Consider the following 25,142-nt stretch of genomic DNA (forward strand, 5'->3'; position numbering starts at 1 on the left):
GGGAACGGCCTTCCCAAACGTGCTATGGTGTTTCAATTTTACAACATATGTTGGTTAGTAATAGTCAACACATTCCAGGATTAGGTATAACAGCATGCATAGATATTCCCATTAACCCAAAACACCAGATATGGAACAGTTGCATAGCAAACAGAACACATGCATATATGGAACCACAGTGGCCATTACAACAGCATGCAGGTGCATTGATGGCAGCATGCCACCAATGTGGGAGTATTTCAACATGACACATGCATAGAAACAAAGTTAAATATTAGCAATAGGACATATGTCCCAACAGTAGATTTAATAGAGCACATACCGATTGAGTTGTGTATTTAGTTTATTTTTGCAGATATGGTGGGGGGAGGGAAAAATGTCAATTATCAACTTGTATACCCCTATAGTTCTCATTACTTTCCTAGTCAGTGCTGTGATCTGTACCTTACACATATTATTACACTACCCTATGGCCTTATTTTACACAGTGGCATTGATGTAGACAACTATATACATGAACTGAGTTTTACCTGCAGTATACACCTCTTACCTTGTATACCTGTAGAGGTATTGCTTGTTAACACTACCTGACTGTTTCTACAAATATTCCCACATTCCAGGTTGGTGTTATGCACATACCTGTCCATCTCTTATTGTACAACATGCAGGTGAAACTGGAACATATTTTGACTATTGCCCTCATAAACCTTTGTTGAGTTGTAGAATAACAGGTTTGTTTTCATAGACATTTTCCAAATATGTACAGGACTGACAGTCAGTTATATGACATTAAATGCTGCCTACATGTCAGAGATTTGCACGCTGATATGCCAGGGGACAGGGTAAAAGCCAGCAGATATGGACTAATTAACTGGACATTCTGGACAAATCTGTACACTTGTGGGGTATGATTATGCATACAGCTTACTACCACTACCAGGATTCTAACCATGGCTATGTCTGCTAAAAATTAAACAGTGTACATCACAGTTGAGTGTGCTATATAGATATTGCTGTGTATCTCTTCTCTGATTTCTTTCTATAAGTCTCCCATGGTTTTACAATCTGACCTTGTAATTGCAACACTCTTATACAGGGTTTCCTAGACAGTTTTATTATGTAGCACAGTGTGGATGACAGTGATGAGTAATACCTTATTATTCAGAGCAACTGCAACACTAACAATGCCATACAATACCAGAGTAAACAGTACCAGTCCAGGATTTCAATCTTTTATTTCTATGCAGTTTTCATATCTGACAGGCCTGTGGGGGGAATGTTGGTTAGCACTTCTTGAATGTTGCCACACATATTACCAGATTCCACATTATTATTATGCACATATGCACACACTCTGGTCACAGCTTCACGACATGGGGGTGGAGATGGGACATACTTGGCTTATTACTTTCATAACATTTTGGAGAGTTGCTAGAGTTACAGGTTTGTTCCTATAGATGTCTGACAATCAGTTGTATGTCACTATTTGCTGCCTAAACATCTAGGATCATCCCACTGATTTGCCAGGGGACAGGGTGACAGGCAGCAGATATGGGTTACTTAACTGGACATTCTGGACATATCTGTATGGTTGTGGGGTATGATTCTGCATACAGCTTACTACAACTCCCAGGATTCAAACCATGGCTGTGTGTGCTAAAAATACAACATTTTACATCTCAGTTGAGTGTGCTATTTGGAATGTGTTGTCTATCTTTTCACTGATTTCTAAGTCTCTCTCAGTTGTACAATATGACCTCTGGTGACTACAACAGTCATATACAGACATTCCTACACATTTGATTTATGTAGCACAGTGTGGGTAACAGTGCTTAATACAGCAATACTATTAAGAGATTGCAACACTACATTACCATATGATACCAGAGTAAACACATGCATTCCAGCAGTTAGACCTTTATTGTCAGGCTGTTAACCTTTTATTTACATACAACCTATATGAGACTCTTCCTGCCATATTGTCTGGTGTATTCAGTACATGCCTTAAACAATACAGGTTTTATACTGGCAATTAACTTTCTACTACTTTTAGAATTATTTCTTATGACAGTACATGCAAGAGTATTACTAACCTGCCTCGCTATGCAACCTCTGCAGTCTACAGGCACGGGGTTCCCAGTTCACAGCCCGCTCATCTGCCACTGTGAAAGACATAAGAGGAATATTTAGCCAGACCTATCCATATTATACATGAGCTGGCAATTATTAAACAGGTAGTGGAATGATACTTACACATGGCTGGGACAGCCCCCGTCCCCCTAGCCTCTTGGATCCACTGATCCAAGAGCTCCCTCTTTCTCTGCTTCAGGTCAGAATAGTGATGTCTGACCTGGTCACCAGTTTGAGGTATGCCAGTGGCACTGGTGATGTCTTGGGAGAGACAGTCCCAGGCTTCCGCTTTATATTGGGAACCCTGGTACTGGCCTTGCAGCAGTCTCTGGTCATGGTCTTTAACAAGGAGTCCTGCCATGACCTTGGACTCCTGGATGCCCCAGTGCTGTACCCAAAAGTGGACTCCCTCTCTCACACCGGTCATAGTGCCTACAGGAGGAAGCTGCAACCAGTTATGAGATGTATTCCCACCTGTTGCATTTAAATAGGGCTGATTTCCCACACTTTGCCATGATTGGACGGTTTTAAAAATGCTAAGCTATGGGCAAACCTGCTTAACTAAGGTTGGCATTGCATAAAAGGGTATACCAATGGGCAAACTAATTTAGGGGGCCTACACATTGCTCACATCTAACAAGCAGCACTGTGCAAAGCTTAGCAATGCTTAATTTTTAATTTGCATACTATTTGCTGTTTAGCATTGATTTATTTTCCAAAGAAATAGATGGTCTGGGCACCCTGAAACAAGCTATAAGTAATTTAATTGATAGAACAAATTGAAATACAAGCGCTTTCACCCTGCTAAAATGCTGGGCTTTTTCAAGTAAAATGAAACAGACCATTACAACTGTTTCAACTATAAATACTTCCATTTAAAAATTCCAAAGAGATATACCTCCTTTCTTAACAAGACTTCCTTTAGTTAAAAACATTTAGTAAAAAATCAAAAGTGTTTATAATATAATTGATTATAACAAATACATGCATGGGAAAGCATACTTTATCTTGTTATACACTAATAAAAAGAATAAAACCATCATTAAAATTCATAATAGTTGCACCAAGGAAAATATATACACATTTAAAATTTGAAAATAGAAAGAAAAAATGTGGATTTATATCTAATTTAACCCCTAAAGAAAAAGAAGTATTGGATGAGTTATGTAGGGATAGAGACCTTCAAATTATGAAACCAGATAAAGGGGGAGGAATGGTCTTAGTGAATGCACTGAATTATTCAAGTAAAATCTTAGAAATGTCGTATGATAGTACTACATATGTGCCAGTATCCATCAATGAAATAAATATTGCTTACAGGAAGATATACCTGTTAATTGACAAACTAATTTTGGAAGAGAGGTTAGGTTCAAAGGTAGGGGGGCCACTGCAGATTAAAAAACCTAGGATTGCCTTCTTTTTTGGCATACCCAAAGTTCATAAAAGCACCACAGATCCTCCCTATAGGCCTATAGTTTCTGGTGCAGAATCAAAAACTTACCCTATAGCATTTAATAAAAGATTATGAACATTTATTAGTAGATTCATGGGATTTTTTGAGCAGCTTAACACCGGCGACATATGAAGGGGAAACATGGTTTTTGACCATCAATGTGGTGGACCTTTTTTCCTGTATTCCAGAGGAAGAAGGTCTTGATATGTTTCTGGACTTGTTAAGGGAGATCAATTTTACATTTAGGATGGAGGTAGATGTATTAGTGGAACTAATGAGGGTAGTACTGGAGAATAATTTTATCTACTTTGAGGGGGAGACCTTTAAGCAAATTAGAGGCGTTGCTATGGAAGCAGCTTGTGCCCCCATATACACCAATTTGGTCCTCCTCAAGTGGAAAACTAGATACATTTTTGGATCTGTATACAGTAAGTACATGAAACTGTACAGGTGTTTTCTGGATGATATTTTTATCATTTGGGAACGGCCTGAAGAATACATAGGTCCTTTTATAGTATATTTAAACTCCACTACTAATTTTTTGAAGTTCACATACAAAGTAGGTTTTAATAAAATAGACTACCTAGATGTTGAAATTGAAAAATATGAAGGTAAACTGAAATCTAAAATACATTGCAAGGATACATTTATAACTCTTACCTTTCATTCATGTGTGCACACCCCTGGAAGCAGAAGAGGAGTATAGTCAAGGGTCAGATGGTCAGGGCGGCCAGAATAACCTCAGAAAAGAATGATCTCCTCTCTGAAATTGATTTAATTTTACAATTGTTCAGGAGTAGAGGATACCCCAGCAACTTAATAATGGAAACAGCAAATGAAATTATTAAGGGTTGGGGGACTAAATTTATACCCATATTGGGTAACACCCAGTATAAATTAGGTAAACCCACAACTAATAATGTAGCAGAAAATCAATTTGGAAGAGCCTTGGTAATTCAGTATAGTAATTTTTATAGTGATTTAAAAAAATAGAAGTGTTAAACTGGAAAATGTTAAGACACAATCAGGAGATTGTGGATAGGACACGTAATGAACCCCAATATGTATATAAAACAGGGACAAATTTAAAGAAATTATTTGAGAGGAACAACAAGGTTGTGGAAAAACAGATTGTCACTGGGACCAAGAAATGTGGTAGGTGTGCATATTGTAGGTACATTATAGATAAGGAGCAAGTAGTGTTGGAGAACAGTTTGAACAGTCAGGTCACTTTCAGAAAGGACAACTGTCACACCAGGGGTATAGTCTATTTAGCGTTATGCAGGGACTGCCCTTGTTTTTACATAAGAAAATCTGAAAGGACCCTAAACAAAAGAATATATGAGCACGCCTACAATATAAAAAGAAAAAATATGAATAACGCGCTATACAAACACCTACAAACAGAAACTACCCATAGAGGGTTTATGTTTGGAATTTTAGAACAAGTACTGGATGACCCTAAGTGTTGTAGAGAAACATACTGGCAAATTAAATTGAACACAACTAACCCCCCCAGGACTTAATGACCACATATCAATTCAACCATATTTAATTAAAAAGGCAAAAAAAAAACTAGGAGTGTAAGAGTAGAGTACACAAAAATAACACATTTTAAATGTGTATATATTTTCCTTGGTGCAACTATTATGAATTTTAATGATGATTTTACACTTTTTATTAGTGTATAACAAGATAAAGTATGCTTTTCCATGTGTGTATTAATTATAATCAATTATATTATAAAAACTTTTGATTTTTTACTAAATTTTTTTAACTAAAGGAATCATTGTTAAGAAAGAAGGTATATCTCTTTAAGGAATTTTGGCGCCTTTTTAAATGGAAGTATTTATAGTTGTAACAGTTGTAATGGTCTGTTTCATTTTACTTAAAAAAGCCCAGCATTTTAGCAAGGTGAAAGCGCTTGTATTTCAATTTGTTCTGTCAATTAAATTACTTATAGCCTGTTCCAGTTTGCCCAGACCATCTATTTCTTTGGAGTTATTGGTTATATGGTCTGAGTGTTTTATTATTCCTGTTACGATTGATTTATTATTCATTACATGTTATACATGTGTTTGGCATCCATGATTCATGTGTACATACACTGTATGGCATCCTTGTGTTTATTAGGGGATATCAACACTTTATTACAATGACACCTCACATCTGGACTTAATGCAGTACTCCAGTTCACATATTTATGTTATGTAGTAGGTTATACAACATAAAACTGTATATAGATTCCTTTCACATGTTAAGTTTAATATTTCTATAGTGAGGATCTGTTTGGTGATACCTCAGTCTTATGTACTGCTGTGATGGCTTACTGTTTAACTATTGTGACTGTAGTGTACAGGGTCCTGGGTTCAAGACCTGCAAGGGCTGTTTATTTTGTTACTGGGCAGAACAGAGGCTGTTGTATACAGAGTGATTAACGCACTTTTAAGCAATTGTAAGCGAGTTTGCATGGGTTTGCGCAATGGTAAGCAATGCTAACCTCCGGTTAAATATGCTTACAGACAGTTAGTTTCAATATTGCTTAACCTGTGTGTGCATTGCTTACCCCCATGCAAACAGGCTTAAACCCACTTACTACTGCTTAAATCTGCTTACTCCCGCTTACTACTACTTAATAGTGCTTACTCCCGCTTACCCCCACACTAATTTAGACAGACATGTAAAATGGTTCTTGGGAAGGTGGTGGATTTGGACACTCTATGGATTTATCATTCATTACACATTATACCTTCGATTTGTATTCCTGATTCATGGGTACATATACTATATGGGGAACTTGTGTTTATCTGTGGATTTTACAACATGATTACAATGACACCTCACATCTGCATTTAATGCAGTACTCCATTTCACAAATATATGTTATTTAGTAGGTTATGCAACAAAAAATATTTTACATAAAGTGATTTGACATGGAAAATGGAATGTACTGGAGTGAGACTCGAACCAGGAATGACTGCTCATAAGGCGAAAGCTCTGACCACTACACTATTGCAGTACTGCTTCATTTGCATGTATCTTGATATTTATTTTCTTGTGTCATTTAAGCTGCAGTATACGTAGCTAAGCAATGGGCAAACCCGTGCACCTACGGTTAAATTTTATCTGTTTGATAAAAAAAAGTTAACTTGTTTATATTATTATATTTTGACAATTGCTCTTATAAACTTGGGGGGGGGTTGCTGGGGGTATGCAACCCCCTATGAGCAGTCTCGCTCATTGTTATTGCTAAACAGCAGTTCTTGATTGCAGGGGCGTGTATATCGTGAGAGCTCTGCTCTCAGACATGTCCCCTGGACTCGTTCACGCTCCGTGTCCATTTAGGAGCTCAGGCAGCTCACCTTCATTAATATGCATGGCGTGCTGTTGTGCTGCTCCTAAACAGTCGCTTTCATACAGGACTAAACTAGTCCTGTGCAGAAGATTAGTGAATCCATGGGTAAATTTTAAACCATAGACATGCACACTTACAACACCAATGATTAACTCTTTCCAGAACTTAAAAACTACTTATCCTCTTAACAGAAACCAGCCAATATAAAACCAAACTAGGTGGGGAGCTATGCCCCCCACACACACCCTAACTATATAAACTAACTCCAGGATTGCACTACAGTGGGGAAAAGGGCATATACCTTTTTACTTACCTTACAGTATTGTACACACTGCCACTACTGTTGGGAAAGCACAAAAATACCACCATATTACATTAGATACTTCCCATAAAAAATGTATAGGCATACCCACATTTAGAAACACTACAATACTACTTTCTACATGACTATCAGCATTCTAACAATCAGCACTTTAAGTTACAGTAATTCTTTTTATCACAAGTAAGTCACAGCTGAAGGAAAACTGACATCATGTCTATGGCTTATAATTCAGTGAAATGAGATTCAGTCAAATAAATTTTCAATATTCTGAAAATTTGGTATTTTGATCTCGGTCAAATGAAATTCTCTCAAATGAGTTTTCAGTCATGTGAAGTAGACCCATGTTCATATATATGAGTGTGTGTCATTGTGCTTTTTGCCCCGGTTCTTCTGCATCTTTGTATCTCCTTATTGAATATGCTTAACAATCCTGTATTCCTTACGTTTTGGTGCTAGAGTTTTCACTATGTGATACCTTAATGTTCCTGTAATAAAGGCACATGGGCTATATGCAAATAACCCCTTAAGGGCATCAAGCATTTCAGCTATATGGCTTCTGAATGCCCATGACTTTTTACTTTATCTTTTTAAGTCTTTGTGGATATATTCAGGCCAGTATATCCAACCCCCTTCCTAGCATTTTCATACTACAATCACACTTCCTGTTCCAGATTATTTTGCTACTCTGAAGAGGACAGATTTCTTGTGATCTGTAAATCCATCTTATCCTGTAAGATTTATATGAGCCACTTGCCAAAGCAAACCTTTAAATGTTAGTTACTTATGTATTTTTCATATATTTTCAGATTTATTATGGCATATGCACATGATCTTGATGGCAGATCCAGTTAAGTAGATTGTTTGACTAAAATATTTGCATTTTAAGTCATTCTCTTCTGTTCGTTATCTGCTTTTCCAACTTTCTTAATGATCTATTGTTTGTTTAGTGCTAATATGGCTAGGAAGTGTGACTGAAGAAAATATTTGATTTTATTAGATGTAACTTTTTTAATAGAACAGGTGCATTGGGTTCATAAAGTATAAGTTTTGTACTTTTTTTGTAAGAAATGGAATGTGTACATACAATGTAGTTTTAATATGTATTTTGAAAATAAATGAAATTATGAATTATTCTGATGCTGCTTCCTGCTTCTTCTATTTCTGTGTCTGCTAACATTTTTTCTTGACATGAGGTTAAGGGGAGAGATAGATGTTGGCTGTGGTGCTGCAGTTGTTAGAGCTGTCACCTCACAGCAAGAGGTTCTCTGGTTTGATTCTCCAGTAGAGTGCCTTCTGTGCAGAATCTGCATGTCCTCCCTGTGGTGGAGTGATTTTTAAAGACACGCAGGTAGGTGCGTGCGTGTGTGTGTGTGTGTGTGTGTGTGTGTGTGTGTGTGTGTGTGTGTGTGTGTGTGTGTGTGTGTGTGTGTGTGCCTCCTGTGAAGGTTGTGTGCTGGGCTGGCAACTCGACCCCTAGTAAAAACTCCATTGTCAATCAATCTGCAGATCGGTGATCTGCTGTGGTGACCCTTAATGGAAGAAGCTGAAAGACAATGCAGAACAGATAGATAGATAGATAGATAGATAGATAGATAGATAGATAGATAGATAGATAGATAGATAGATGTTTGCCAGTAGCTGAAAAGTCATGAATTCCTCACAGAAAGGTATTTGAGACACATAAAAGTAAGAAAAAAAAAAACATAAGTATTTATCAATAGTACATGATCTTGCTCTGCACTAAAGGTGATATTCAGAACCAGGCTACTATTAAAAGATAAGAGCAGTTTCCCTAATCTGAAAAACTTAACTCTAAATTAATACCCAATCAAGAATCTTGCGATTTCTACTTTTTTGATACCTAGGGATATGCAACCTATTATGTGTGGTCATTCTGACTCTCCAACTTTACAGACACATTGGACTTGTTGGTTTTCATCCCAGAAAGTGTGTGTGTGTGTGTGTGTGTGTGTGTGTGTGTGTGTGTGTGTGTGTGTGTGTGTGTGTGTGTGTGTGTGTGTGTGTGCGCTTGTGTCTATGTGTGCGTGTGTCTGCATGCTTGTCTTGTCCATGGTTTCTAATTCCACTAAGTCAACCACATTTGATTCCCTGTCTCTGATCATTAGAGGATACATTTTCAGGTTAGCTTGATTGCTCTCAGCCCTCATAATTGTTTTTTCTTCCGTTTCCCAGGTTATTTTTAAGTGTACTAATTTTTAAGAAAGATTTTTAGTTTTCTGAAAAAAAACAACTAATGTAATTGTTTTAAGTTTCCTAGTTTCTTCATTTTTATCTGGAACTTCAGCCAGTATTACAAATGTAGTTACTAAGGGGAAGTTAACTGTACCTGAATAAGATCACCCGTTTGGACAACAGACTTTGGTCAAAATGTTTTCTACTTACATCATGTTGATACTTCTGAGTAGCTTAATGCTAACAGACATGAGGCACACTCAGTTTTATCTGCAGTCATGCTCTCTGTTGATACTTCCTTTGCCAATGCCATAGAGCTTATGAGGCATTTTTCTTCTACTCTTTCCACTCAAATGTCAGTCGCATTTGAGTGATGCCACGTCTTTGTGATAGTAATTATTTAAGTAAATTGTTCTTATTTCCAGCATAGTTATAATATGATGCCTTGTGGAAAGTATATCTTAATTGACTGGATGTCAGTGCAGAGGATTAAGTCTATGAGCTGTTAATGGACTGCTTCCAATGGTCTCAGTTTGATTTCCTCAGCACCCATTTGCCTAAATGAATCTCTCTGAGAAAGTCATTTAAACAGACAGTGCTCTTGGGCTGAGCCTGAAAAAGGTCTATGTGGATAAGTGCTCTCGCCTAGTTAACAAATAATTATACAACTGAATAAAATAAAAACAGCCTCAGAAATACCACAACCTAAGAAAAAACAGAATGCGAGCAGTATTCATTACAAATATAAAACAACTGAATATAGTCTAAGTCAAACTGCAGGTTATAAAACATCAAGAAAAGAAATATTATGGGTAATATCCCCAACAGAATTAGAACACATTCCAATGGTCATGTAACAGTGGTGGGTGAGGCTGCCTATTGATTATTCTTCTCCTTAAAAAGTTTTATGTTTTTACATGAAAATGCTAGCATAAACCTTTTGTCAAAAGTGAAAACTTAAGGAGGCAAATCCAAGATTTCCTATAGGAGAACTCACCCCCCCCCCCAAAAAAAAAGCCTTTTTATCCACCAAAGGTAGTGAAATTATAATGTCTTACATTACATTATATCCTGTCTGAGATTTTCCCATTTCTGTGCAAAGACAGGTAATTGAAAAGGATTTGAAAATAATCTGTTAGGAGAGTTAAATCTTTAGCATATGCCTTTTTCTTTTGTATCCCTCTATACCAGTGGGGCTAGTAAAATTTGATAACTTTCCAACAGTCTAAAATCGGTAAAGGCCACACGTATGATATATGCATACCTTTACCATACTGTAAGGTACTGCAAATAAAGCTTCAACTGAGTTGGCTCCCCAGAGATTTATTCCGTGCTTCTTGCATTTCCTCAGAATCATTTACAATGACCTTTCAATGACTGCTCTGGGTACCTCTTAAATGGTCTTAAGAAATACAACATTATATATTTTGTGAGTCAGTAAGTTTATGCACATATTACTTTACCATGGACAAAATCATGGGAGATTATTCACTAACTCGGAGAGCATATGAAAGAAAAGAGAACAGTTGCAGTGCTGCTATTTTTTCATGTTATGGGTACTTAAGACACAGTCCTCACATATGAAAAAAAAAACTTTGGTGTTGTTCTGTGTTACATCTGTCAAGTAAAAGAAGACATCTTTAATCCACTTTAGTCAGCTGACTGTAACAAAAGTCATTATATATATTTTCAGTAAAGATTTGGTAGGTCATCCAAATTCCTGGCAAAGACCCATACTATCCTGATCTTTTTGAGGATATGTTAAATGCATTTGTTTTGCTTCTCCAAGACCACTTCTATCCCATTTTATGAATCAGTTGAATTTCCTTGCAAGCCAAAATTAGATAAGACTTTTGCCTATATTTCAGATAATAAAGAAAGGCTGCCAGGCCACAAAGATACAAGTTATAGACCCAGGGACCATCACTTTCTATTTGAAAAATCAGCATCTTCTATGTTATCTTCAAAGATTGCAAATCCCAGTGTAAATGCAAGATATCTGATAAAAGCCATTGTACTTTCTCTAAGATACCCAACTGTGGAGGCTGTCCATTGTACTTTCTCTAAGTTATTCAACTGTGGAGGATGTCCATTATACTTTCTCTAAGATACCCAACTGTGGTGGCTGTATGTTTGTCTGCAGAGTAGCAAGTACCTGGGGAGAATAAACTTCTTGATCACCTTTACATTAACAGAAAAATAATGCTTCAGGCTCATAGGTTCATAAGTTCATAGGTAGGTACTAGGCTTTTGGCCCAAGGGCCTAAGTAAGCCTAGCCAACAAGGTTCCCTGGCTTACGCCACCAAAGAAAGTTATTTTCCTGTGCTCCTGTTGAGCAGAGCCACCGAAGTGATCCCCGGGGTGTATTTCCTATTTCCCATCCACTTATCAAGATTTTTCTTGAAGAGTGCTAATGAGGAACTTTGCTTGACATAGATGGGTAGCTTGTTCAAGAGTATGGGAAGTCTCTGGGACAGGAAACTATCCCTCTAGCATGTCCTGTTTATTGTGGTGACAAGGTTTAGGTCCCTAGAGCTTGTAGCTCACAGGGATTGGGATTTCTTTAGGTGCAGCATGTTCAACAGCTCTGGGTTTTACATAGCTTTATATGTTAGGCAGAGATCACCTCGGAGTAGACGATATGCTACTGAGTAAAGCTGGAGTTTTTTGAGATGGTCAGTGTAGGGCATCTGTTTGAGGCCAGTAATCCTCTTTGTGAGGTATTTCTGTGGCCTTTCCAGCTGCTGCAGATGTCTTTTGAGGTGCATTCCAAAAGGGGTGTTGTACTCTATAATGGGTCTAATGAGTGTCAAGTAGAGGGGAACAATGACCTCTTTTTTCCTAGATGAGAACCCTTTTGTGATGAGGTGTGCTATGTAGAAGGATTTCCTAACTACTGTGGTGATGTGATTATCAAAGGAGAGACTACTGTCCACCTGGGTCCCCAGGTCACATATCACACATTCGGCATTAAGTAGACTGCTGCCTATGTGGTAGTTCATGGGTACAGAGTTTTTACCAAAGGGGATGACAATGCACTTTTTAGCATTGAGCTTGAGGCCATGGCACTGACACCAGGCATCTGTCTCAGTGAGGCCCTTCTGTAGGATGTCCACATCATTTGGGGACTCAACTATGTCTCCTAGTTTGCAGTCATCTGTGAACTTCATTAGCCAAAGGCCTTCTGTCTTAGCCTGTACTTCAGAGAAGTAGATACCAAGCAGGAGAGGTCCCAGGACTGAACCCTGTGGTACTCCACTTGTCACTGGTTTGAAGTCAGATCTGGAGTCTGCAACTTTTACAGTGTGGGTTCTGTCAGTGAGCCAACTGGCAACCCATCTTGTGATGTAGGGATTTATACCTAGTTTAGTGAGTTTAGCTATAATTCCAGAATGGGGGATGATGTTAAAAGCCTTGGCGAGGTCAAGATAGGCTGTGTGAACCACCTTACCCTCATCTACAGCTTTGATGACTGCCTCAAAGAAGTTGATCAGGTTCAGGAGGCATGATCTGCCTTTCACAAACCTGAACTGGGTGGAGACCAGAGTTTGGAGGTTACCAATGTCTTTATTTATGAGTTCCATGATGATACGTTCCATGGCCTTACAGACCAGGCTCATCAGGCTAATAAGGCAATAGTTCCCGGCATCAATGGTGGCTCCCCCTTTGTGGAGTGGGATAACTGTTGCCGTGTGCCATTCAACGGGCAGAAAGCCTGATGTGAGACTATGATTGAACATGGTGCTTAGGTGGGGAGCCAGTTCATTTTGAAGTTCATGTAAAACGCAGCCTGGGATGTTGTCCAGTCCCATGGATGCTGTGTTTTTGGCTTTAGAGAGTGCAGCTTTTACCTGCATAGTTGTGATTACAGTGGCTCTGCATTCTTCATGTATAGATATGGGCCCTTTAGGGGATGAGAAGGGGGCAAAGTTAGCACTGAACCTATCTGCCAGTACATTGGCAGTATCAGTTAGTTGTGTAATTTTCATGCCGTTGTGCTGTAACTCAGAGCAGATCTGGGTGTTGCCATTGAGATTCTTGACATAGCTGTACAATGCTTTGTGGTTGTCCCTAGAATCAGTGGCGATTTTGTTTTTGTAGCTAGCTTTGGAGGATCTTGTAAGGAATCTCAGCTTCTTACTGAGGCTGACCAGGGAACTCCTCCACTCATGGGATTTTACTCTCTTTTGCAACAGTTTCTTCCTTCTATTGTAGAGTTTGTTAATGGCAGGGGACCACCAGATTGGCTTCCTTTTTTTGGAGGATAGCTTCTTGATTCTGTTTTGGATAGCATGATCCATGCAGTCGTGTAAGTGCTTATAGAGTGCATCTGTGTAGGATTCAGCAGTCGTAACTGTATTGTCCATCTGCATGGGTGTCATGAAGTTCGGCACTTCTGTCTTAAGAAGGATGAAGTTGGCTATGGAGAAATTTTTTACTGTGACTTCCTTAATGGAGAAATTTTTTACCGTGATTTCCTTAATAGAGGTGGGGGCAGGATGTCGATATCTAGGGTGATTTGCTTATGGTCAAATCTGACGAATGAAGAGTTGACTTCAGGTGTGGAACACCGGTCACTCATGTTGATAATGACCAGGTCTAAGATATTGTTGCCTCTGGTGGGGGTGTGGCTAAGTTGATCCAGAGAATTGGAATTTATGAATTCCAGAAAGTGTTGAGCGAAGGAGTTGGTACATGAGTAGTTTTCCCAGTTAATGGTGGGGTAGTTGAAATCGCCCATTATTAGGGTGCTTGGTTGAACCCTAATATTTTCCATTATATCAAGAAAAGAGGAGTGGGAATCCTGGGGCATGGTGGGGGATCTGTAGCAAGCTACAATTTGGTTTTCTGTTTTGCCCAGAGTTAGTTGTACTTAGGTTCATAGGTTCGTAGGTAGGTATTAGGCTATTGGCTCTGGGGCCTGTACAAGCCCAGCCAAAAAGCTACCCTGGCTTTTGCCACCCAAGAAAATTATTTTCCTGTGCCAGTGTTGAGCAAGAGCCACAAAGGTGATCCCGGGGTGAATTTCCTATTTCCCATCCAATCATCAAGATTTTTCTTGAAGAGTGCTAATGAGGAGCTTTGTTTGATATAGATAATTTGGATAACCTCAGATGCATTATACTGGGCAACTAGCCTGGAAGTGTGGATATCCTTAATGAATATGGACACACCTCTGCCTTTGGTGTTCTGGTTCAGGTTAGATGGCCAAAAAGTGTGGTATGAGTTATAGCCTGGTAATGCAGGGGTGCTCTCTGGAGCCTTGAACCAGGTCTCAGTCCCTGTACAGATATCGATGTTCTCCATTTTAAGGAGTGCCTCGAGGGAGTGCATTTTGAGATTTAGACTTTTAACACTGAGTAGCATTACCCTCAGTTTTTGCTTGCCTGTTCCTGTTACAGTGGTGAATTTGTCATTTGAACCTTACCTAAAAAAAGGCACTATAGGGGCAGCAAGAGCCTTAGCCAGTATCTGGAATCCCAGGAGTGACAGGTGCAGGCTATCTCTGGCAAAGCATTGTGGTCTGTCGACCATGTCATCCCAGGCAAACAGATACTGGATCCACTTAGAATGACACCAGAAGCTTAGCCAATTGTTGAAGTCAATCATTTTGTCCTTGTACTGCTGTATCATTCTGGGTGATGGCAGAATGCTACTCAGGACTAGGGTCATACCTGCCTGGGCTACAAGATTGGAGAGCTCTTCCATGTCTCTTTTCATGTAGTCCAGGGAGGTATGTCTCAGGTCATTCATATCAACATGAACAATGACAGATTCATATTTGTACTTGTGGAGTGACCTGAGTGTGTGGGTTATGTAGTGGATCCTGGCAGCCGATAGGCAGCTGACAGTAACCTTCCTCTTGTTTAGCCTGGTGAGTGGGACATCAGTATGCCTGACTATAGAGTCACCTATGACTAGTGTGTTGGGTACGTTGTTTTACCTTATGGGCTGTAGTTGAGTGCTACACTGAGTCTGTGGGATATGTGTCATTTGGGTTGTGTTGGGGGGGTGGAGGTTGCTTGCGTTTCTGCTTTGGAGGTCTCTGTTGCTTGAGCAGATTATTATTGAGAGCCTCCACAAATATTTTTGTGTTTCTATGTGTGTATTTTGGTGGTGTAGGGTTTGTGGGACTATGTGATGAGTGTGGTGTGATGCAAGTGTTTACCTTCTCCTCTTGACTGAAAAGTTCAGTCTTGGTTGGAGAGACCTTTACCTCCAGTTTGGCTAGATAAGTACATCTCTCACAGGTTGTGGTGTTGGGTGGTAGGAGGAGAGGGTTGTCTGTGTGCATGAGGCAATTGCTACATTGCCCCAAGTTGCCCAGATTCATCAGATAGACAGGAGAGAACAATGGAAGCTGACCCTTGGACATGCCTAAATAAAAAAAACTAATTTCCTCTAGACAAGTGAGGAAAGTGAGTATAAGAGCTGTTTTTCTCTAAGCAAGTGAGGAAAGTAAGCACAAAAACTGTACTCCCTTTATCAGAAAAACTTAAAATTAACCTTCACCAATGTACCACTACCCCTGTCCATTGCAGTACCAAGAAACCTACATTCGCTTGACCTTTGGATCATAAGATCTCTGAAACGATATGTTCCTTTTATGCAGGTATCATTAAGAATACAATTTCCTGACTTATCTGCATTTAAATTAAGGTCAAAATATTTTGTAAAGGTGCTAACTGCAGCTAGGATATTTGAATGTTGTTAATACTGTAATAACCATTGGGTACAGTCATGAGTTAAGGATGTGATAAAAGGTGCTTGATGGAACATCTTGCTGCCTAGTGAGACATGGAAGAATTCAGATGCTTGTCTAAAACTTCCACAGTTATGATAAATATAAAAGGTGAGTGGGAAGTCTTTTCATGTTCTCCTCTACAACTAGAACAAAGTGACATCTAACTCAATACTACATCTATGTCCCACAGGAGTGTTGTATTATAATATAATGCAGTTTACAAAGTCATCATGAACACCAATGAACGTCGAAGTCTGCTACATGAAGCTGCACTCTAAATACTCATATTCCTTGTAAAACACCAGTTAGGCTGCTGCGAACACAGTCTCCCAAAGGATTACGACTTTATTTATATAACATTCATTTACTGGGAAAGTCCAACTGGGACAGAGCCCATTTTCAGTGGAGGCCTGAAGAGAAAGGCTCCAGATGCATGTCTTTGGAATGTGGGAGGAAACTGAAGCATCCACAGGAAGCCCACATGAATTCAGGGATGACATGCAGACTCTGCACAGAAGGCACCCCAGACGAGAACTGAACCAGAGAGCCTCTTGCTGTGAGGTGACAATGGTAACTGCTGCACCACTGCTTCACTCACTGGACTTGAATAACAATAACTTACAATCTGAATATGAAAATATGCCCAGGCTATCTTTCACATTTGTTTATTATTGTGGATGAATATGTCTGGGCAGCAAGTTTTTTTTAAACTGTTGGCAGTTTTTATCTAATATCTTTATCTCTAAAGGAAGGCATGAAGCACAGTAATTAACTGGTTGTGACAACTGCTGTCCATTGATCATCACAATAGGGGCCAACCATGACAAACATGAGAATGCCTTTTACCTTTATCTGGAAGTATAGAGTATGTAAGTTTGAGTCCTGGATCCCTTCAAAGGCTTTGAATAATTCTGGATAAATACCATTTGCCTGCTGGGGCTTTCAAGAAATGAGGGAACTGATTGTCTTCACAATAACTACCAATGGGAATGGTTGATTAAATCTAGACACCTGAGGCGTCTGGCCTGAGAACACCCCTGGGCAGTTGTTTACGCAGTAACATACACCCTGTCGGGCATTATTTTTTGCATATAATGTTGTCATGTTCAAGGAGTACATGAAGAACATATCAAGCTGCCAATGACACACGACAGCCTTTCTCTCAAACAATTCCAATAGCTGGACCCCAAATTATGTAAAAGAGAGATATCACTGGACACTTTTGGTACCACTCACACCCTGTAGTACTCCCTTGCTTCTGCTCAAAGTCAGCATGCTAGTTTATTAATTGCCTCTGTTCAAAGACAACATGCTAGTTTGTGAATGGAGTTTATTTTTTTATCTTTCGTTGACCAGGTTAGTTCCACTAGGCTAATAGCCTCCATCCAGGAGAGACTCATTGTTGAATGTCTAGTACTAGGGAAAAGTTGGCGTGGGCTACAGGAGCAAGGAAGAAATCTTAGAGAAGCTGCAACATGGATGTGGAAAGAGATGCCATGGAGAGTTTATGAAGTGGAAATTGAGAATCTGTAGAAAAAATGTGTTTTATATGGAGAATCAGAATGCAGATAAAGATTCCTGTGTGGTCTTTCGCTGTCTCAAAGGAATGAAGTCATCCAGTCCATTGGAATGATGCAGTTAAATAACTGGCATCAGAAGGACTTGTAGATGATTTTCTGTTGAAAATAATCAAGCAGTATGACCCAGACAGCAGCTCTGCTGTTTCATGGGGTGAGACGCCAGATAACTTTTTGGAAGTGCAGAGATGGTAAAAGGAAAAGGACTGGGGGTGATGTGGCAACAAGGAGTTCATCAGTTAAAACTTATTCATCAGTGACAGAAAGTAATAGAGGAAAGCAGCAACAATCTGTGAAGGGGGTCTAATTTTGTGACAACAGAAAATGCAAAGTTAAAACTTATGCAGCAGTGATAGCACATACAAAAGTAGAGCAGCAGCAAACTGTAAGTAAAGCTGTTTTGAAAAAGAAGAAAAAAATTCCAGCTGTGAGAATAAGAACAAAAAATAAGACTGTGATTGATAGATACTATATATGGGATTATTTGTAAACTGTTTTGGTATAGCAAGTTTAAGAAATTTGGTCCTTTATACATATAGGGACAGAGACTTTTTGTGACATAACATTTTAATCTGGGGAACTGGTGATGATATTTCTGGAACTGTGTGAAAAAAAAAGAACATTTATCCATGGAACAAATATTTGTTTCTAGTAGTAACTTAAACATAAAAAATAGTATTTTGCAGTTTCCAACTGATGAACTGGAAGAAAAAGATGGTAAAAATGCATCCATAGTTTTGTGTAAAACTATTGATAATATAGTGAAAGTCAGAGATTACAGAAATGTACGTAATAGATGGTGAAGGTCAGAAGCTGTTTTGAAATGTGAAAAAAAACATGGTAAAACACTACGTTGGCCAACCTAAATCATGTTTCTTTTGTGTGGACTTTTCTAATTTACTTAATAATTGTGACAAGATACAATGTAATCAGTGTGGGGAGAAAGAACATGCAGCAAGAAGGTGTGTGGCTTAATGAAAGTTTTGTAAAAAAGGGACATTTTGGATGGAACGTCAAGAACAAACAGCAAATAAATGAAAAAACAAGGAGAAGGGAAGAAACCACAGATGAGTAAGGACAACATGAGGCAGAAGGAGAGGGCTCACTAGATGAAGAAGAAACTGTAGAAGAAGGAAAAAAATATGGAGGGGAAAAAGGAGGAGAGAGTTTGTATGCAGGAAGAGAGGTCAGAAGAAGGGATCGTCACTAAGATTTTTATTGAAGTTCTAGCCAGTGAAAAATCTTATTCTAAGGATCAAGAATTATTTGTACATAAGCCCAAGGAAAAAAATCCACAGAGGAAACAGTAAAAATAAGAAAAAAAAAATAAAAATATATTCTCTAAACTTGGGAAGAAGGAACAGTAACAATTTTAGTGTACTTTCAGTAAACTGAAACAATATTATTAACACTGCAAGAATGAGAGAAATACTGGAATGGTGATTTAAATGTGATGTGGATATAATTATGTTTGATGATATAACATTCTTGAGAAGTAAACAAATACTGCAAACAGGAACATTTTAATCTGGAAATATAATATGGAACTTATGAAGGTGAAAGTTGTTCTGGAGTGGCTGTGTTGTGTAAAGAAACAGTGAAAATCCTGGATGTAACATTGCTAAGGATGATACGGTTAACTGCTAAAAAGTTCAGTCTTGGTTGGAGGTGGAGACAACATGTTTATAGAATTATAACATTGTATGCATATACAGCTAGCAAGAAAGTAGAAACTCTATTTCTTTAAATATTAGACTATGGTAGGTTTAAAATGGAAATTATAGTTGCAAAGGGCATTTGTTATAAGGGAAAACATAAAGAGAAAGGGTGAGACATACAAAAAATACAGCTAGTGATAAAATGTGGTAGGTTAGCTGTGTGTAACAAAAGTTAATGGACTTACACTTGGATTTGAAATTGATTATTTTGTATTTTTGGAATGCATGGGAGTAGCAAATGGAGATACAGTTGTGACTTTCAGATCATTTATCAATATGGGTGGAAGTGATGGAAGAAAGGGAGTATATTAAAACAGGAAAATAAAGTAAATGAGAAATTATAGGGTAAAGCTGGTGAGTGGGAAGTGTTGCAGTTATGGAAGAATCTTATAATCATGATGACTTCTATGAAAACTAGCCTGAGTGGCAGACTGAATTTTAAAAGAAGTATAAAAAGGTTTTTTTTTTCCTCCTATGGTAAGATGATGTAAGAAAGGAAGAGAAAATGAAATGTGGGAACATTTATAGAAATGTATTAAAGAATTTAGAGAATGATACAAGTGAGTATGGAAAAAGAAATATATAAAAATTTGAGAGAAAAAATTAAGGCATTAATGTTTAGGCAGAGATATTAATTACAACTGAGAAAGGTAGGGTATCTGCATATTTGGTAAAACCATAAAGGAGAATATTAGTAAAATGAGGGAAATTATGAGCATTGTAATGCAGCATGTGGAAAGATACATATATATTTATATATATATATATATATATATATATATATATATATATATATATATATATATATATATATATATGTATATATATATATATATATATATATATCTATTTGTTGTTGTTGTTGCGTCTTTCGGCTTTTCCCGGTTAGGGGTCGCCACAACGGAACTCCGGCCCGCTAATGATTGGCAGTAGATTTTTACATGCCGAGTTGCCGGCCCTGGCGCACAACCTTCATATATAGTTACATTTGAAAACATTGAACTGCTGAAATATCATAGACCATATAGTCGGGATCATATGATCGATATTTCAGAAGATCAATCTTTTCAAATTGTAAAAAAAAAAACAAAAAAAGAAAAAAAACAAGAAGATGTTACTGCAGGGGGGCAAGCCCCCTTGCACCCCCACACTCCCCTACTTAAATATACCAACTCTGAGATCGTGCTACAGCAGGAATAGGAAAACTTCCCTTTCCGTGCTGTATTGTCAGTGTGGCGTGATCTCGGATTTAATATATTTAAGTAGGGGGGGTGTGGGGGGTGCAGGGGCATGCAGTAATGTCTTCTTTTTCTTTTCTTTTTTTGTTTTTTTACAATTTGAAAAGATCAATCTTCTGAAATATCGATCATATGGTCTCAACCATTTGATCTTCAATATTTCAGTAGTTCGATATTTTCAAATGTAACTATATATATATATATATATATATATATATATATATATATATGTGTGTGTGTGTATATATAAGTACAAGGATGAAAAAGAATGGAAAGTAAAGACATTTTCAGAACAATTTAAGGAAGAATTTGAAAAAAGAAATTATTACTAGTGAACTGGATGAAGTATTTAAGAAAGTAAATGTTGATTCAGTATTAGCCCCAGATGGTATAAGATATGGAAAGTACAAGAAATTAATAAACTGAAAAGAGGGTATTTTTAAGTGTACTGAACAAATGCTTGATTGAAGGTTTTACTTATGAAGAGTTACATAATGGAATATTAAAATTTATGTGGAAAAAATGTGAGAATAATGAAATAAAAAATTGGAAATCCATCATGCTAAACAACATGAATTATAAAATTGTGTAGGAATAATTCAGAGAGAGAATGGAAGGAATAATTAGAGGTATTATGGAAGAAAGTATATATGGCATAAAAGGGAAATATGTCAAGAATTGTTATTGGTTATGAGAGAAACTTTGGATAATGTTGTAAGTAAAAGGGAGGATACAAAACATGATATATGATATTAGCAAGGCATTTGACATTGTAGGACATGATGCTTTGTGGAATGTTTTGGAATAGAAGTATGGACTTGGTAATAGAATTAGGAGACAGTGTATGTTAGCATATCAGAATAATCTGGTGATAGTGTTAGTGAATAGATGGCTGAGTAAAGAATTATGTATGAAATGCAGCATAAGACAAAGAAGTCCCATGAGTGAAATATTGTTTACATTAGTGATTAATGCAATAGTGAGTGATGTAGCTTATAAAATGAAAAATGATACATATGTGACGGAAACAAAGATGGTGATACCTATAGTTTTGACAGATATGGATGATATAGTTGTAGTTGCTAAGAACAAAATATGGATGAGCAAAGTATTGCACTTTCTAAATGGATGCTTAAAGGAAATGGGAATGACTTAGAATAAAAGTAAAAGTAAGGTTTTGGGTGATGAGGTGAAATATGCGGGGGGGGGGGGTGACAACCTTTTAATGAATGAAGTGCTTTTTTTTCCTAGAATAAAATTTGGGAAAAAGTAGTTAGTCTGCAGTGGGCTGACAAAAGAAAAAACATGTCTTCTATGGAGGATATATATTAACATTCAGAAAAAAAGAGTTATCTGATGCATTTGGTATAAATCGGAAAATAGCACATATTTCAAATTTTTATAGGATCCCAGTAAAATATGAAAAGGAAATTGTGCACAAGGTGTTTTCATATGGGGTTCAAAATTAAATCCATTAAAAAGAGATGTGTTTTATATAAGTGAATATGAAGAGGGGATTGGAGTAATAAATCCAGTTGTGTATTTTGCTTCTTTAAAGTTGTATATAATATTAAGTGGAGAATGAGAATTTAATAGTGAGAATGCTTAAATATAACTACAAAAACTGGAGATGATCAGAACAAGAAAAAGAGAAAACAAATATGTAAATGAAGAAATTAAAAATTATCAGGAAATAATACCAATATGGAAAATAAAAACTTGTGATATATAGGAAGATAGAAGGATGTGGCATAATAATTTGATGAAACAATATTATTATGTAAATCCACGGTAAGATGTACCAGAAGAAAAACTGATTAAAGCCATTCCAGTAAGGAAAAAGTAGTATAGAAAGGTAGCAGAGTGCCAGGATTTCCTATGGCAACTGGTAATAAATAAGTTAGCAGTAAAGGGGAATATGTCTTATAAAAAGGAAGTTTAAAGATTGTGGTGCAGACGAAATAAAGCTTATACAGTGCACTAAAACCATGTTCATGTCACGGCACGATGTGCACATGGTAGTGCACCATTTCATATTCGGTAAGTGTCTCTATATGGTGTGTAACACAGTACAAACATAGTAAACATCATGGCATGCTAATTACAACATTAGTAGGTGAACTGTTTGCTAATCAACCAAATCAAGATGGAGGTGCTGTTCAACAAGCTATAAAGCAATCATGTAGACTCAGTATAGGAATTCTATGCAAATTCCAAAACCTATTGGAATACAGCCACAGAAGGTACTCTACATGGAAACACTGTTAGGGGTTGTAGCTGCTGTTATACATACGTATATTCAACTGCAAAAGTCTATGCTGCTGCTGCTGCTAATAGACCCCGGCCAAGAAAGAAAAGGTTATTTAGACCGCTGTAAACTTATCATGGTCTGCATGATTTGGAAATTGTAGAGTGCTACAGGGTAGACACAGACATACTACAGGACGTCTGCAATCTCTGCCATCCACAACTGAGAGCAAGGGCAAACCAGGAGGAACCAACACCTCTGGAGACTAAGATATGTGTAGCACTTAGAGTTTTAACTACAGGAACCTTTCAGAGTCCAATAGGGCATATACTGGGGAATATCACAGGCATCAGCATCCAGGATCCTATACCAATTCCTGAATAATATGCTACAATATGCCACTGACGATATACAATTCTCCCCATACACACATGTAAATAACAGGATGACTATACAATTTCAAGAGCGAAACTCTTGCAACCCAACTGGTGATGTGGAAGCACACCAGTGGTACTGGGCTACCCCAGCCCTCAAACACAGGAAAATGACAGTTTGTAGAATCCAAGGAATATCACATAATTTTTACTTTTTAACATTTTTTTCTACTTTTTAGTACGTCTACTAACCAATTCCACACATCGACTCCCCTTGCCTCCATCATTCGATACACAGATGACTCAACTCTTATCTGTACTGAACCCTTTCTAAATCATTTCCATAACACAACAGTCATTCTCAGCAGCTGAATCTTGATTATCTGAATCTCAACTAATTTTTAACCCCTCCAAGACTGAACTGATGCTCTTTCATCCCATCAAATCACGTGATCTGCCATCTCCATTCCAAATTCATTCCTCCAATAACATCATTATATCAGCAGTCAGGCAAGCTAAATTATTTGGTGTTCTAATTGACAACAGTTCTTAATGCCCATCATCTCCAATCTTCCAATAAATCCTTATTACAAGTCTCCAAATGCAACAATAAAGCTGATGATTCTCTTTACTCTAACTACATGTCTAAAATATGGAATACCATCTCTAAGGCTATTTTAACCACAGGTAACCCATCCCACTAAAAAACTCCTGAAATATTTCCTCAGCAAAAGTTAGCTTTGCTCATGTAACAATACAGGCTAAATCCATTCCTTACCTACCAGCTGTCATATTCTAAACTTCATCACTACTATCCCCATTTTCTGTACTTTCTATCTCTCCACCTTTCCTTTCCACCTCATTCCTTTTGACTGTCCTGCTATCTCCCATTCTCTTACCACCTTGTTTTCTCTATTTCCTTTTATTAGTATAATTTCCTTTATGAGTATGTTCTACATGCAAAATTCATCAGTCTATCTAATCTGTCTTACTCATTGTGAATTTACTATTTGCATATTGCTTGCCATTCAGTTATGCTGTTATATTGCTAACTAATGTTTTGTTATTATTGTTTGTTTCTTTTAATTTTGCTAAAATGTTGTAAATTATGTTTTTTTTTGTTTTGTTATGAATTTTTTCTCCTGGGCCTTAGCTGACAATGGGTTTCCACCCAGTTGAACTATCCCGGTAAACAAAAGTAAATAAAAAATAAATCAGTCAATTAAAACATAATTCATCTGTTATGAATGCTTCCCACGCAATCTTCAAAAAATGTGTACGAATGTACAACTCAAATGTAAGTTGTATATGATTGCCAGGCACCTCTCACTGTGCCCAGCACATCCCTGGTGGTGTCTATTGGCCATCTTAGAAACATTGCACTGCTGTGTCATTGACAATATAGTACTTTACACTGCAATGGAATAAGATAGAAAAGACTATAAGGTCACCAGTTTAAACAATAACACTTGTAAAGAATTTAGTAATGCTTTGCATCTGTTAAAATCAATGCATGTCAAAAATTCCTATGCCAAGAGTGAAGTATAAGAAGTGCATATATATATAACAGTTTAATCTCCTAATGCATATAAATAACAGTTCTCTTCATAACATGTGAACAAATGTAACATGTACCTGAAAAATACAAGCATAATTTAGCAACATCAGAAGCCTTCTGTGCAGATAAATCAAAAGAAATGTCAATCCTCTGTGTTCTACACATACACAGCTGCTGTCATCTTCAAGTTCCCTTGCTACATGGTTACCTTCTTATGCTGTAGACTCATG

The sequence above is a fragment of the Protopterus annectens genome, chromosome 11.part0, assembly GCF_019279795.1.
Source record: "Protopterus annectens isolate FY-2018-M chromosome 11.part0, PAN1.0, whole genome shotgun sequence".
NCBI lineage: Eukaryota > Metazoa > Chordata > Ceratodontiformes > Protopteridae > Protopterus > Protopterus annectens.